The 14,245-nt window shown below is 38.8% G+C and overlaps 1 protein-coding gene across 1 annotated transcript in view; it reads left to right on the forward strand.

The window, feature by feature from the left end:
* GREB1L (GREB1 like retinoic acid receptor coactivator) overlaps positions 1 to 14,245 on the forward strand; it is a 132,057-nt gene that overhangs the window by 44,431 nt on the left and 73,381 nt on the right. Inside the window, exon 2 of the mRNA XM_053976060.1 lies at positions 11,945 to 12,048. The gene's annotated coding sequence lies outside the window, so the exon portion shown is untranslated. The remainder of the gene's footprint in view (positions 1 to 11,944; positions 12,049 to 14,245) is intronic.

Below are 14,245 nucleotides of genomic sequence, written 5' to 3' on the forward strand. Positions count from 1 at the left end.
CTTATGTGCTGGCCTGGTCACTGCCACTGACTGTCATGTTTCAAAGGTTAAACTAACTGTGGATGAAATGTAATCAGTAGTGCACTGGATCCTTTCCAGAGCTCACTGGAGGAGTGCAATAACCAGCATTGTTAGCTTTAGGAGAGCAAGAGACAGAGGTCATTACCTGTGTGCGTCTGAGCATGAGGAACCAACTGCCTTTCCTGCTACCTCCCACGTATGTTTATTTAAATCTTATCTGGAATTGTTATCCAACTGGCCCCTGCTTTTTAAAAAAATATGTCTGTTTATTCTTCATACACTAATTTTCATCCTTCTGTTGCTTTCTCATAGTTTCCATGAGAAAAATGTGCTTCTCTCAAACCCTGTCATTAGATGGGATGAGAATTGTTACTTGGGGAAGCAAAAAAGGCTGAAAGAAAGAATTGCTGTGTTTTTAGATGACAGCCAAATGTAGGCTGGAGTAAACCAGACACTACTTTTAAGACAGACACAATATGCACCAACAGAGGAAAGATGATCATGGTAAATTTTCCCTCCTTCACTACTGGGTAGCAAGGCAAAGAGCTGGTAAAATAGGAAGCTGGCAAGAGACAGAGAGCAAGTGTGGGAGGAGGAGGAGGCCAAACAGAAGCAAAGATAGCATTTCTGAGAATTGATTTCCTGTTTCTTTCTATACTCAACCACTCATTTTCCCCAGTTCTCTGTCATTTGTGCAGTACTTTCAGTCCTCAGGATTCAGATCTGCAGCAGGAGTCTGTTCTCATTATCAGATAAAAAGGCTTTCTGGAAGGCACCAGAAGCATATAGGATATGGTGGGGAAGTACTGCTTGTTGTCACATCAGGAATTTCAAGGGTGACAGGCATTGAAGCCAGTTTTTTTTTTTTTTGTTGTTGTTGTTGTTGTTTTTTTTTTTTTTTGCCTCTATAGCTTTTGCACTACCTGGCCTCTGAAAATGCCTGGGCAATAACAATAGATTTATTTGAGGAGCAAAAAATTATCTTCCTTTTGAATCCTCTGGAAAGATTCTTTTTTACTTCATCAAAGCATTTTCTTTTCTTTATAGATCAAGGTGTTGGTATGGCCTTGAAAACCAATACATTTAGCAGAAATGGAGACTTTCCCTTGAAAGAAGAGAGGGATAGATGGGGGACTTCCATTTCACAGAAAATCAGAGCTGTAGAGAGGATTAGATTATCTTGATATATGTTTTGTTATACACTTGTGATTATTGTGTTATAATCAACTGATGGGAATATGAATGTCTTTTTCAGGATCTTTCTGTATGGGCTTTTCATTTTGAGTTAGTTTCTAAAGTTTCTAAAGAAGCCCTGACAAAAATAGAGCCCTATACCTGTTCATAGGAAAGTCAGCTCCATTCAGAAAAGCTGGTTGGTTGGTTATGATGTCGTGAGAAGGAAATGCCATTATCCTCCTTAGCCTACCTTTATCAGACTCTCAGCTTTGTAATCACAAGCAGAGAGAGTTCCTTAGCACTGTTTTTATCTGTTGCCCCCTCCTGTACTTCAAAAGTAGAATGATCTTCTCTTTATTCCTAGTCTTTGGGAGATCTCTTTATTTCAGTGTGTGTGAGAGAGGACAAGGTATTCACTTTCTTTTTTAATTTTCTTACAAAATTCTTATTTCTGAAAGGCCTTTTTTTTCCCCCTTGGCCATTTTTTTCCTTTCTCTTCATGCCAGAGCACTGGAGATGTGGAAGGACTGAGTAAAAGCACTAGCAACTGTCTTATCCTTGTGAATGCAGAGCAGTATTCTTTCCCAGTCCTGCATCTTTCACATCTCTTTCTGTATGCTAGATTTCTGTGTTAATTGTTCAAAGAGCAGCTTGATTTCTCTTCCCACCTGGAGGTAGAATGCTTCCATAGCCACTTCTGTAAATATTCCTGGACTTCTATTACGGCGAGCAGTGTCTGGGCTAGACATAATTTCTCTATGAATGGTTCCTAGTCTAATGGGATAACTATTCCAATGTCCAATATTTGTGGTCCAAAATTGTGCACAAGAAAACTCTCTGGGCATTGTGCAAATCTTCATAGAGAGCTTCTTGAGAGCTTCTCAACAAAGCATTTTTGATGAGAGAAAAGATGTAGATTCAAACTGCAGTCATAGAGGATGTAGATCAGCATGAGTAGTGAAGATGCCCTGGTCTGTTTGTGGTTTTCCTATCAGATCTATAAGGAATCCAGTAATTTTTCTGTGCATGTGGGGGCTTTCTAGAGACCTTGTGCCAGCTCTGCTGAATTACCTTAGGAATAAGAAACCAGTTTCTTCTACCTCCCAGGTGTTCAATAAACTGCCCAGAACTGGGTCCATGGCATTCCCAGCTGGGGAGATACTTGTGAGTCAGGTGCTTGCCCCTGTGTAGAAATAACTAAAATTCCTCAAAGAAAGGAAAGCTTTTAACATTGGCATTTTTAGGAAGGTCTGGCCATCCTCAGTGTTTCTGCACAAGAAACAGCAGATAAACAGCAAGCCCTGATGGAGTTTCTGTTTTTCTGGAATATGTTAGTGATGGGAGAATTTGGGCAACACAACTTGAAATAAATAGCCTTGCTTGGGAAAGCCATTTGTAATTGAAATAAGGGGTCTGCTTGTATTAAATATTTAAAGGGGTTTTTTTAATACTCTGAACTGATCTGCTTCTTTGCTTAGAATGCTCTGATAGTTTATTAGAAAGATGCTAATCATAATCTAACTGTTCATGACTACCAAGCATATTGTTTTCTCTTTGCAGCACAAATGCCAACTGCATTAAAGTGGATGATTTTATGTGATGACTAGCTGCATCCATCTTTGTATTCAGACTGGCTTATTGCTATAAATACAAAAATAACTTTGTTTGAATGATGATAGGCTGAATCTCTTCAGTGTAAGGGTTCAAGATGAGCCAGCTGTACAACAGTATCTTGTATTTCCCCTCCCCATACAGTACATATGTGTGCACATTTTGGCCACAAGTCATATTTCTTTTTGAAATCTCCTTTCTTCTTGACTCTGTTCTTCACGCCTTTCACGTTTTCCTTCTGTGGATTTATAAAGGCGTGTTTATGCCTGACTGCTGTTTTGGGTAAGAAGATATCTTTAAAAGAACACTAAAAGAAGAGGGGCTTCTAGTCTGTCTGTCTTCCGCCCATCCACCTTTTTCTCTTGGGTTATGTGTGTGGCAAAATACTAGAAGCAGCATGGACACCATGGTAGTACTCCAGAGCAGAATGGTTTGGAACCAGGGAAAAACCATATGTGCACAGTACCTACTCCATGCCATTGGTCTTTTGGGCTTTGATGGGTATGTTGGCACAGATGCCCCCAGAGATCCTATTCTGCAATTAGAGGCCTGCATTACATCTTTCCCCTTTCAGGCATGTTTAATGGCTATGTATTTTGAAAAATTCACCAAGTAGCACAAGGTGTTTGCAAAGCTTTTTCTGACAATCCTTTCACTGAGCCTCGATAGCAGGATTTCCAGGTCAGTGCATACCATATATTTGTGTCTGGACACAGCTGCAGGTTGTCCTTTTTTGCTGTCCCCACCAGGCTCTGCTGAGATGATTTTCTGGGTCTGTTTTCTCTGCATTTGTCACTGAGAGGAATCAGTTCATTTTGGATAGATATGCTTCATATGTGAGATCCCATCCTTAGTGACGCTAGTGGGTTTAGTTGCTGTGTGTGTTAACAACCCAGGGGAGAAATGTGGTGTTCCAGGAAGATTTGTTCCCTCAGTTTTCTGTGCTGTATGCTAGCAACAAGAGATGCAGAGAGCAAAGCTAGCAAGCTGAAATGTTCTCTGTATACCACAGTGTTCCTCAGAAATTTCTTCTAGCTCGTGAATGTTTCATAGCAGGACAATTTACTGTCTTGTGAAGAAAGAAAAAGACTTGTTTTGGCTTGTTTTGGCTCTCTCTGGTGTTTGCATATTCTTACAGACTTTTGTGTTTGAGTTTTGCAGTTTGGTCCTTGTGATTACATTGTGCCTGAGCTTTTTTCAGGATAAAAATCCTGGTTTAAGCTTCTGATAAGGACTATAAGATGATTCTTTCCTGTGTTGACAGTAAGTGAGACACACATGTGAGGAGATGGGGACTGGGGGGAGAAGGCAGCCTTCTTGTGTAATTACATGAGAATATTTCAGTATGTGCATTCTCTGCAGGAGACTTTTAAATACAGATGAAACTAGTGAATCTGTTCCTTAAGCCTAGCCATACATGTTAAGTCTTTTAACTGAAATCTGTACAACAGATTAAAAAATCATTATTAGACCTTTAAAACATCATAAAGATTCAAAGACAAAGAGGCCAGTTTGCCTCTTTAAATTATATGGTGTTCAAGGATGTGTTATTTCAGGAGCTTTTCCAAGACACTGCACTGTCACAGCTTCATTGCTTCAAATGTCACTTCAAGTAGGAGCAGTTTTTATAACTACACAGTAAACTCAAGATGGTTTAATGGAAATGATTTCTTCATGTGTCAAAATGACCCCTTTGTTTCTCATTTTACTCTTTTGTTGCCTGCAGCTAATCTGGTTTTTGGGTTATCAGATCCAAGCATCTTACAAAGCTGACTCTAGCAGCGGCATTCAGCTGGAATGCTGCCTTTTGTTTACTAGTTTCACCAGGCCTCCAGTGCTTTCTTTGGTCATCTGGTGGCTCCACTAATGTGATTTGCACTCCCAGGCTCTGCAGGTAGTCATGGGCTTTTAAAGGGAATTAGAGGAAAGCCTGCCACCCTGGTTGCTAATGAATCCACAGGGTATTTCTTATTGGTGTTTTGTTTTTCCAGATTCTTTTTTCTGTTTTATGGTATTTTTCTTCTGTCTGCTTGGACTTCAGTTTCTAAAGAGGGTTTACCTGGCTGTGGTGTGGTGACATTCACTTTGCTTGAAATAGAAGTACCAAATCCTATTGATCAGTGTGTCCATGTGGGGTTTTCTCAGGAACTGTAAATAAGTATGGACAAAATAGATATCTACATAAATACTCAAAACTTCTTTATTACAATACATATTATACAAAGCTTGTTCTTGTTAATAGGGGATGTGGTAAAAAGAGACAAACTTCCACCTTCATGAAAACGTTATTAAAATAGCAAATGTTGGCTTGCGTAGGGAAGTTGAAGTGTTTTGCTAATGAGGTGGCAGCTGGAATACTGAATTTTTGCAAGCGCACCAGGAGAAGATTCAAGTTTATAAGCACCCTCAGTGCAGTCTTACAAATATGAGCCAGTGAAGGACATAGTCAAAGAAATATTCTATTACAGTTTTTACAAAAAGTAAGTTATACTAGAGAGGGTTTTTTAATATTAAAAGCATATGCACAAGAGAGGATATATTCTTAAAACATCTTTGACTCTTCTTCTGGAGCAAAGGAGAGTTTCAGACTCTGAGGAGTTAAGTTGAGTAGCATGTCAGATGCTGAGTAAGATGCCATTCCTTCTTATATCCACAACCTCTTACTTAAGTATCCTTGTGGATTTGAGTGGGGATTAATAGAGTGATTAGGGTTGGTTGGGGTTTTTTTTTCCCAGATTAGTCCTGCAGTTTTGTTAGGGCCAGTATTTGGCTTGCACAAAAACAAGCACAATGTCAATGTTTTTAAAGCTTCATTCTAGTCTAATTAAGACTCAATCTCCTGTGGCAGGATGTGCAATGTTTTTATGTTTTCATAAAATATTTTTCATCCATTTCTGTTATTTTAGAATGGAAGAGAAAAAAATCTGTGATAAAAGCAAAATCTGAATAAGACTTTGGAAATGAATGGGCCCTTTCCATGCAAAACCAGTTAATATTCAATCTATTCTTATTGTTGTTTACCTTGAGAGCAAGTCTATCTGTTTACCCAAGTCTGAAGAATTTAGACTGGTAGGAGTTGTGCCACTGATATGTGGTTTATAGCATTGGGTCTTAAGAGTAGAAGAAAGCTTTAGAAAAGTTGAAGTGCACAAACATGTTTCAGTGCTTTGTGCTCCTCCACGGTGTCGGTGCTGTAGGATTTATGTTTATATTATGTGTGTGTGTTTATGTGTTTTAATATACAAACTGAATATTACAGCATTAAATTGTGTTCAAAGAATATCAGTATAGTTGTTAAATTGATATTTTAGCTTCAGGAAAAAAAAGGTAGAAATTTGGGTGCAGGGGTTTTAATAATGGACAAATAAAGCAAGAGTGTATCGATTGAGTTTTACTAGGCTGACAGCAGCACTGAAGGTCCTCGTGATGCAGAAGTTTGTGACCCATGAAATCTCCATTTTCCTTCTATTGCTAATATATCTTGAAGTAGAGAAGCCTGGAAAATGCATCTTGGGTGACCTAACACATTGATTATCTACAAACAGAAAAATGATTTGAGCCTATTGCTAAAAATGTGTTTGGTACTAGTAAATATAAGGGATAGGCTTAAATTAGATTGTTAAACAAGTGTTCCATGAGCACAAATTCGCTAAGGCAACATCCAATCCTTACAGGTAGGAATAAGATCTGCTGTATTTTCCTTTAAAATGCTAATTTCAGATGCTTGGCCATTTTGCTGATTCAGCTTCATCAGCTTGCATGCTGGTGCCCAAAAATCAAAATTTTGCTTTATAAATAGTACTTGTGTCTTATTGAAAGAAATAAAGGGTGGTAAGGAATTCAGCAGAGTTATTTCTAAAACGGGTAAGTATCCAAGGTTCATGAAAAGAAGCCTGTAGCACACAGGCACACCAGCAGGCAGATTTTACAGCTCTGTCCAGAGCACAGAAAGAAGATAAATCATGGCCATCCCCCTCTCATTTTTGAAATGGTTCAACCCTGGGGTTTAGCTGAAGGACTTAAGGAGTTTTTGAAGTGCAAATAGACTGGTGAAGGGTAAACCTTTTCAGAGTTTCATTTAGATGGATTTTTTTTTTTTTTTTTTTTTTTTTTTTTTTTTTTTTTGTATGTGGATTTCTGGCACCAGCTGAGATCTGGAAAGCCACAGGATTGTTTTGTTTTTGATCAATCAAGCAAGCAGAACTTGCCATGGGGGTGTACATTCTCTGCATACATATTGATCCTATTGTGTTTAAAAGTAGTTAATTTAATCAGGGCTTTTTGAAACCTTCCCTGGTAAAACTTGCATTAATGAAGTTGTCATTTCAAGGTCATGTTTCAGTGTCAATAACTTCATGGTAATGACAGAAGTTACCTGTAAATTTATTATCAATTTTTCAATCATTCCATGCTAAATTGCATTGAATGATTACTGATTTTGCATACATGCATGTAAAAATGTTCAGCTTCAATTGGACAATGTGAATCTCATTAGATGAGAGATTTTTCAAAGCAGTCTAGAGTTACCAAACACATTAATACTGACAGTTCTGATACTGTTCACTGCTGTTTGGATCAGTACCCTTGATCTGCCCTATTCCATATGGAGTTTGGCTCCAGTAATCTATTTTACACCTTGTCTCTTCCAGCAAAATGGTTGTAATTTCAGAGTTTTTATTCAAGGCCCTTTCTGGTAGCTTTGACCTTTTACTCACATTTCGTTTTGTTTAAAAGCAGCAGCATGCAGAAGATGGATTGCATATTAATTATAAACACTTCCCTCTACTATGATAAATATTTGGAGATAAAATGTGTAAGGGCTGGCTGCTTGATAAGATGCCCATTTAAGTGCAGAGTACAGATTTTTTAAGGCAGGATACAGTTTGCCACTTTTTCATCCACATCTGATGCCAAGATCTTGAAGTATTTTGGGTGAAAGCATTGTATATTTTCAAGCCTTTTTTTCCTGTGACAATGTTAAGTGCAGACTTCATTATTTGCTTCTTTGATTTATTTGGGTTGAAAGGAGCTTCAGAAAGTTATTCTGGACATGGTGGCACTCAAGGTATAGTGGAGTTAGTGGATTCAGATACCACAACAGAATGTCCCAGTACATCCCCCAGAGTCAATGTTTTCATTTCATTTCTTCTTCTTCTTAGAACCCTGCCATAGTTGCTGAGGTATGAGGTGGAAAGCAGAGTCTTGCACAAAACTTTTTCAATCATATACCAGTAATGGTCTTCTGTAGGTTTTCCTGTTTGTGTTTTTCCCAACTGAAGGGGATTTTATCAAAGATTTTGGTGCCAGATCACTCAGTGGCTCAGAATGGGAGAGGAACTCTAAAGGTGGTCTGAGGCGTAGAGTTGGGATCCTCTTTAGAAAGAACCAAAGTGATTGTTAGTTTAATTTCTGTGTGTTGGATGTCCAAAATGGTACTGCAGAAAGGCATACTGTGAGAAAATGGCCTATATTAAAAAATGGTGTATTTATAGATTACTTCTGCATTTACAGTCTGGTGGCTTGATGTGGTCTGCTATGAGAGCACAGCAGAAACATTCCACATCAGAATAGGGACCTAAAATCATAACTTATCACAAATTCATAAACATGGCTAAATACAATCAATAAATAAATGTTAAGAAGTCCATGTTATGATTTTTCCCTGACTTTACACTGGACAGGAGATGTTCGGTTATCAGGCCTCCTATTTTATTTTACAACTCTAACTTTACATTTCCACAAGTCACATGTTCTCAGTCTCATGTACTGTAATGATGGTTATTTCATGTAGTGTTTGGAAACTGAACATGAGATACTGTTTAAAGCTTTACTGAGAGACAGGGAAATTCTTTGTAGCTCACTGCAGAGAAGGGATTCTCAGCATTTGTGGTGTCACTTTTGCAAGTATGTCACCAGAAGAAGCTAATATGACCCTTCTTTTTTTTAAGTAATATTTTCTACCACCAAGGACTCTTCAACAAGTCCTGTTCCACTGACTGGATTGAGAATTTCCGGTGTGTTTCAAATCAGCAGTTTTTAGCTCAGTCTTACAGGCACAGAAGGCAGATTTTTGTTTAGGAACAGGCATCACTAGAGCTGGATATGTGGGTGTTGGCTAGAAAATCTATCAGTCTAATTTTTTTTTTTTTTTAAGTGATACATGCTCAAATGTCAAAACACTGAGGGGTTTTTACTTGCAGATTACAGATCTATCAAGCAGCTGTGACATTAAAGTAATCTTACTCTGGTTACAGTATGCATTTGTCAAGGGCACAAACTTGCACAATGATTCTGAATTCCTGTGGAATTTAACTGAGCAACAGCTGGTCTGTAGAACGTGTAGATTTTAACAAGGTAATGTCTGTGTTTTGGCAAAGGACTTGTGTGACCTTCTGCTGAAGCTGTCCCAAAGTGCCTTCTTCCTCCATTCAAGTCTGTAGGGGTCCTGAAACAGTATTTGTGTGAAGTTTCTCCATTCTCTCTTCTCCTCTTGATTTTATCACAAGTAAATTCTACAAAATTCTTCAATGGGGTATTAGGGGGGAAAAAAAACAAAATAAAAAGGTCATCAACATCACTAACTACAGCTTAGGATAGAAATAATACTCTTTTTGTGTGTAATTGTCTCAGATTCCTTTTCCCCACAGTTGTTGGTTGGGTTTTTTTTTTTTTCACTTGAGAGAGGTTTATGGTGCTGTCTCTGCCAGGATAACTGTGTCTCAGGGTTGAAGTTGTATTTCTCCCGAAGTTCCTAGAGGTGATGTTATCTTTTGTTCACTCAACAGTATGGTCATTCCTGAGAGCATCTGTCACTTTAGGCATTGTAAGATGGATGAGTCTCAAGTGAACTGCTGGTTGAAGCAAATGGTAAAAATAAGAAAAGATGTGGGGGTTGGGGGTCTTCAGAGGGGACAGACAACAAGGAAGCACTGTTAAAAATCAAAAGCAAGCCAGACCATAGTGGAAGAAAGAGCCAAGATGTGGATCCTGTTAGCAGATCTCACAGGTCTTGGCAATGAAGATTGGTGGTTGATGAATTCTGAAGAGATCTTCTGCATCTTGGCAAAAATGCTGTTGATTTATTTCCTATTTCATTTGCAAATAAGGGAGGATAAGAAGGAGATGACCTGAACATAAGATGCAAAATATTTTTTTTGTCATGTTATTTTACATGGTCAGGACAAATTAATGTTGCCAATATTCAGGAAAAGGGTCAGTGGTATTTTGTATGTCTTAAATACTGTGTAATTATCTGTCAGTTCTGAGTGGGCACATAACCATAACAGTATAAAAACCAAAGCAGCATATCAGCAGTTTAGCTTTTGGAAAAAAAAAAATGGAAACTTAAAATTCATAGTTGATGGTATTTCAGAAGGTACTTTGTATTTTTAAAAGAGGTAAGGTGCTCTACAGCATCTCTGATTTAGCTAGACTAATTGAGTTAGACTTTTTAACAGAGAGAAAGTGGTGCAAAAACACATAAACCCCAAGAAAACTCCCTCAAATGCTCTGACAAGCAGATCTGCACCCCCCACCCCCAAGCTGAGCAAAGGTCTGTGTTTGCAAAAGCAGCCGGCAAAGGACAAAAGGCAGTTACAGCCCAGTGTGTGTCAAGGTTTGGGAAGGGTCCAGGAGGATCTTGGCTTGAAAAATTATTTTGTCACACTGTTGGCATTGGTCCATAAGGGGAAGCACTGGTTGAAAGGCGAAGAAATTAAGATGATTAGAAGCTTTAAAGCTTCACAAATGGTGGAGTATCTCTCTTCTCAATGGATATAAATAATAGATGAAAGACTGAGAGTGACAACAAAGGCTCAGGGCCTTTAAGAGAATGTGTGCAGCCTGAATAGAGGTCTGTGGCCTAGGGCCAAAGGTCTTAGCTTTGAGTGTAATTAGAAGAAAATACAAAAATGTCATTACTAGCAGGTGAAATGTTCAGCACGTGTCTGAAAAATAGCAATTTCAGAGCCAGGAGCTGTTGGAATTGGATTACTGACATTCTGCAATGGCTGAAGTCTGTGCAGAGCCCTACAGTTTGGTCGGGGGTTGCGTGTGTTATCCCTGTTGTCCACGTGTGCCGGAGCCGCTGCCAGCGTGGCGGGGACGCGCCGTGTGGGGCACCATCGGTGCTCCCTGGCAATAGAGTTGTTTAGTGCCGTTCTTCAGAACACAACAATCCTGCCCAAAACCTTTGCTGAGCCAGAGGTGAGGGTTACAGCTGCTCTCTTAAACAGGCTGATTTTTAAAATTGAGAGGAGAGGAGGGGAAGGAAGCTATAAGGCCTTTAATTTAAAAACCTGGAGTTTGAATTCGAGGTGTACAGCTGCATTCTGGCTTTGCCAGTGGACCTGTGCCTGTAGTCCCAGCTTTAAGCCTTAAAATCCCATTTGCGTGCACTAGGGAGAATTCCTTTAAATCTTTTGGCAAAATATGGTCTGCTGCTATTGAGAAACCAAACCAGTTTGTCTGCCTAAGAAAGTCTTGTCAAAGTCCACTCAATGATAACTTAATTTAAAGCTTTTCCTGATGCTAATTGGTGTTCTGTACAGTCCTAGATATTTTAGGAGTTACCCTTTTGCTTGCTGCTTGCTATGCCATTTTTACCATTCCTTGGGGTATTTCAGGTGTATTTTCTTTTATTAAGTGCAATTTCTATTAGTAATGTTTTCACTTCAATATTTTTATGGAAAGCCAGATAGGAGAGCAACTAGCTAATTCTGATTTCATTTCAACATTGATCTCCAGGGTAGATAACTGCTCACTGTTTTAGTTTATTTCTTTATAAATAGTTAAAGAATTACTTCTTTATCATTACCATCATTACTTCATTATCATATATTTTTAAATGTTTCTGCAACAGTTAATTTTATCATATTAATGTGATAAATTCCTAATCTGTCATATAGTGACTTCAGCGCCAAAAATGTGCAAATTCTAAGTTTGTAGTTCTGGTAGAATATAGAGAAGCAACCAAGCACTTCCGATCAAGTATTCCTCTAAAAATGTGCTTTTTATAGTCATTTGCCCTCCTTTTTTCACCCTAGACAAGGTTTCCACAGGAAGGGCTTTTTGTCTTGTTATAAACTATATGCTGGCATGAGTAATTCTGATTTTTTTCTCCCTTTTTATTTTTCAGGTGTTCAGGAGTTTTAAGCAACTTTGGAGCAAGGCTTCACAAACTCTAAGCTGCATCCTTTAATCATGACTGCATTTCGAATAGGTTAAAAGAAATCTGAGAAGGTACCATACTTGCCTTTCCTAATAGACAATACACTGTATGTGATCAGCATCTCTGCTTTCATTTCCATTGACTGCATTTTAGGAGCAGTGTGGACTGTAAATAACTATTTTATTTTTGCTTCAGGCATGTAAAATATTCAAGTTTTTAAAAAAATAATGAAATCCAGTTCATATAATCAAAAAGCCTTCAACAGAGGGCTGATTTGTGCTTCCATTTTTTTCTTATATACCCACAATGAGGTCAACTTCATTATTTAATGGCACTTTTTTTGAAGCTGTAACAGTCTTCTTCTGCTGTTTTACTTAGAGGCTTTGCAAATACCTAAGCAACTAGCTAAATATATGTTTTATGCACTTGGAGGGTTTGTTTGTTTATTTGTCCTCTCAAAGGGTTTAAAACAAATGGGAAGAAGAATGCAGATCTTTGTAATGATTGGGATAGATTTGTGCTCCCAACTGAGATTCTCACACGTCTCTTTTTTTCCTGACTTCTGAGAGGGGAGGAGGCTTGCCTCAGTACACAATATTGGGCTCACATAGTTTCTTGTTGCATTTAAATAGCCAGCGTACCCAGAAGGCTGCAGATCTATTCCTGCTTTATGACCTGTTGTATCCCTGGGGGCAAGGGCAGCCCTGAGCGGAGCAAGGGGGTCATGGCCACAGCCCAGGTTCTGCGCTGCGCCTGGGGGCTCCCAAAACCTGCCTGCAGGAACATTTTGCTTGGCAACATCTGGAACGTGGTATAAATCTGGAAGAGGGGGGAACCTCCAGGATTTTGCTTTGCCAGGTGCTAGGAGGAAGCAACATTAGCCTTTTTGATTGGGGGGGGGGGGGGGGGGTGCGGGGGGGCAGATTCTGTGGCCCTGAAGTTAGGCTAAACAATTGCAGAGGTCAAAGGACAGCTGAGTGCGGTCAATGAGACACCCTGGGGTGTATTTTGTTACTCAGTAAAAGGAGCAGCATCCTAAAACCCTAAAGGATTCTCTTGAAAATCTGTGTTGTGAAAAGGTTTTATGAGTCTGATGGCAAAAAGTGCTGATTTAGCTAAGGAATGCTTGCTTTTGTCTGAATGAAAGGCTAATCCTTACCAAATGTTGGCAGCTATTATAGTGCAGTCAATGCAGGTCTGAAAGGACAGTTAGAGTAGAAGTGTACCTTGGGATCCCAAATGTTTATCATTTTAATGGTTCTGTAACTGAAAAGATTTCTGAAACTTTCACCCTTTATGCTAAAATTTAAACCATGAACAAATTATCTGAAAAAGTAATAAGTAACTCTTCACTTATAATTTAAAAAACTGTTCATAAGGGAGCTGTGCCTGCCTGGTTGTTCTGTATGCCCTGACAAATTTATTTTAGATTTTCAGGATACTGCCTGGCTTAAAGTGTAACTTCCTTTAATCTGCTAGCACTTACTAATTGGCTGAAAAAAAAGTGTGGGTTTTTTCCTGGTCTTGAAAATTTTTACTGTTCTTGTTTCAATGCTCATGAGAAAAAAAATAAAGAATAGATCTGGGGAAATTAATTCCTATAATTTGTTTAGCATTATCTTTCTTTCAAAGGACAGCTTATTAACACTTAACATTTGTCATAGAAACAGATAAGAAATCAATGTCAGAGCCAAGACCTTGTAAATAACCCGAAAGGAAATGTAATAATGGCCGTCTTCACCACAGAGGAGGTGGGGGAGGACTGGGCATGTGACAGAAAAGGTTCAGTGCTTTTTGTTTTCCTTTGGAACGGGGGGGGGGGGGGGGGGGGGGGTTGTTGCAAGGCGTGACCCAGAGCCTCTGACTCGTTGGCCCTACTGTCTTACACAAACACTCGTGGTTGTATTAGGAAGAAAAAGGGACTTGGGAGCCAGTGGTGGTGGCATTTTTATAGTGGCCAGCCTGGTGTTTCATCATAATCTGTAGAAGAACTCTATAATAAGAGTGAAAAAAGAATAAACTGCATAATTTTCAAGGTGGGGGGAAGTGAACAAAGAAGTTGACAAGTTGGTTTGGTTTATTTTTGAAAGAAACCTCCTTGCAAAATATAGCTCTTTGCAGAGTTTAATTTTTAAACTCTTCAGAAGTACTCCATACAGACGCCTAGCATTGATTTATGTCAAGGTTAAGGCACCTTTAAACAAATAAAGTTGGGAATGGATAAACCTACTAAAATACAAATCGCCTATTAAACACAGAAGATGTTTG

This window comes from Vidua macroura, chromosome 1, assembly GCF_024509145.1.
Source record: "Vidua macroura isolate BioBank_ID:100142 chromosome 1, ASM2450914v1, whole genome shotgun sequence".
Lineage (NCBI taxonomy): Eukaryota > Metazoa > Chordata > Aves > Passeriformes > Viduidae > Vidua > Vidua macroura.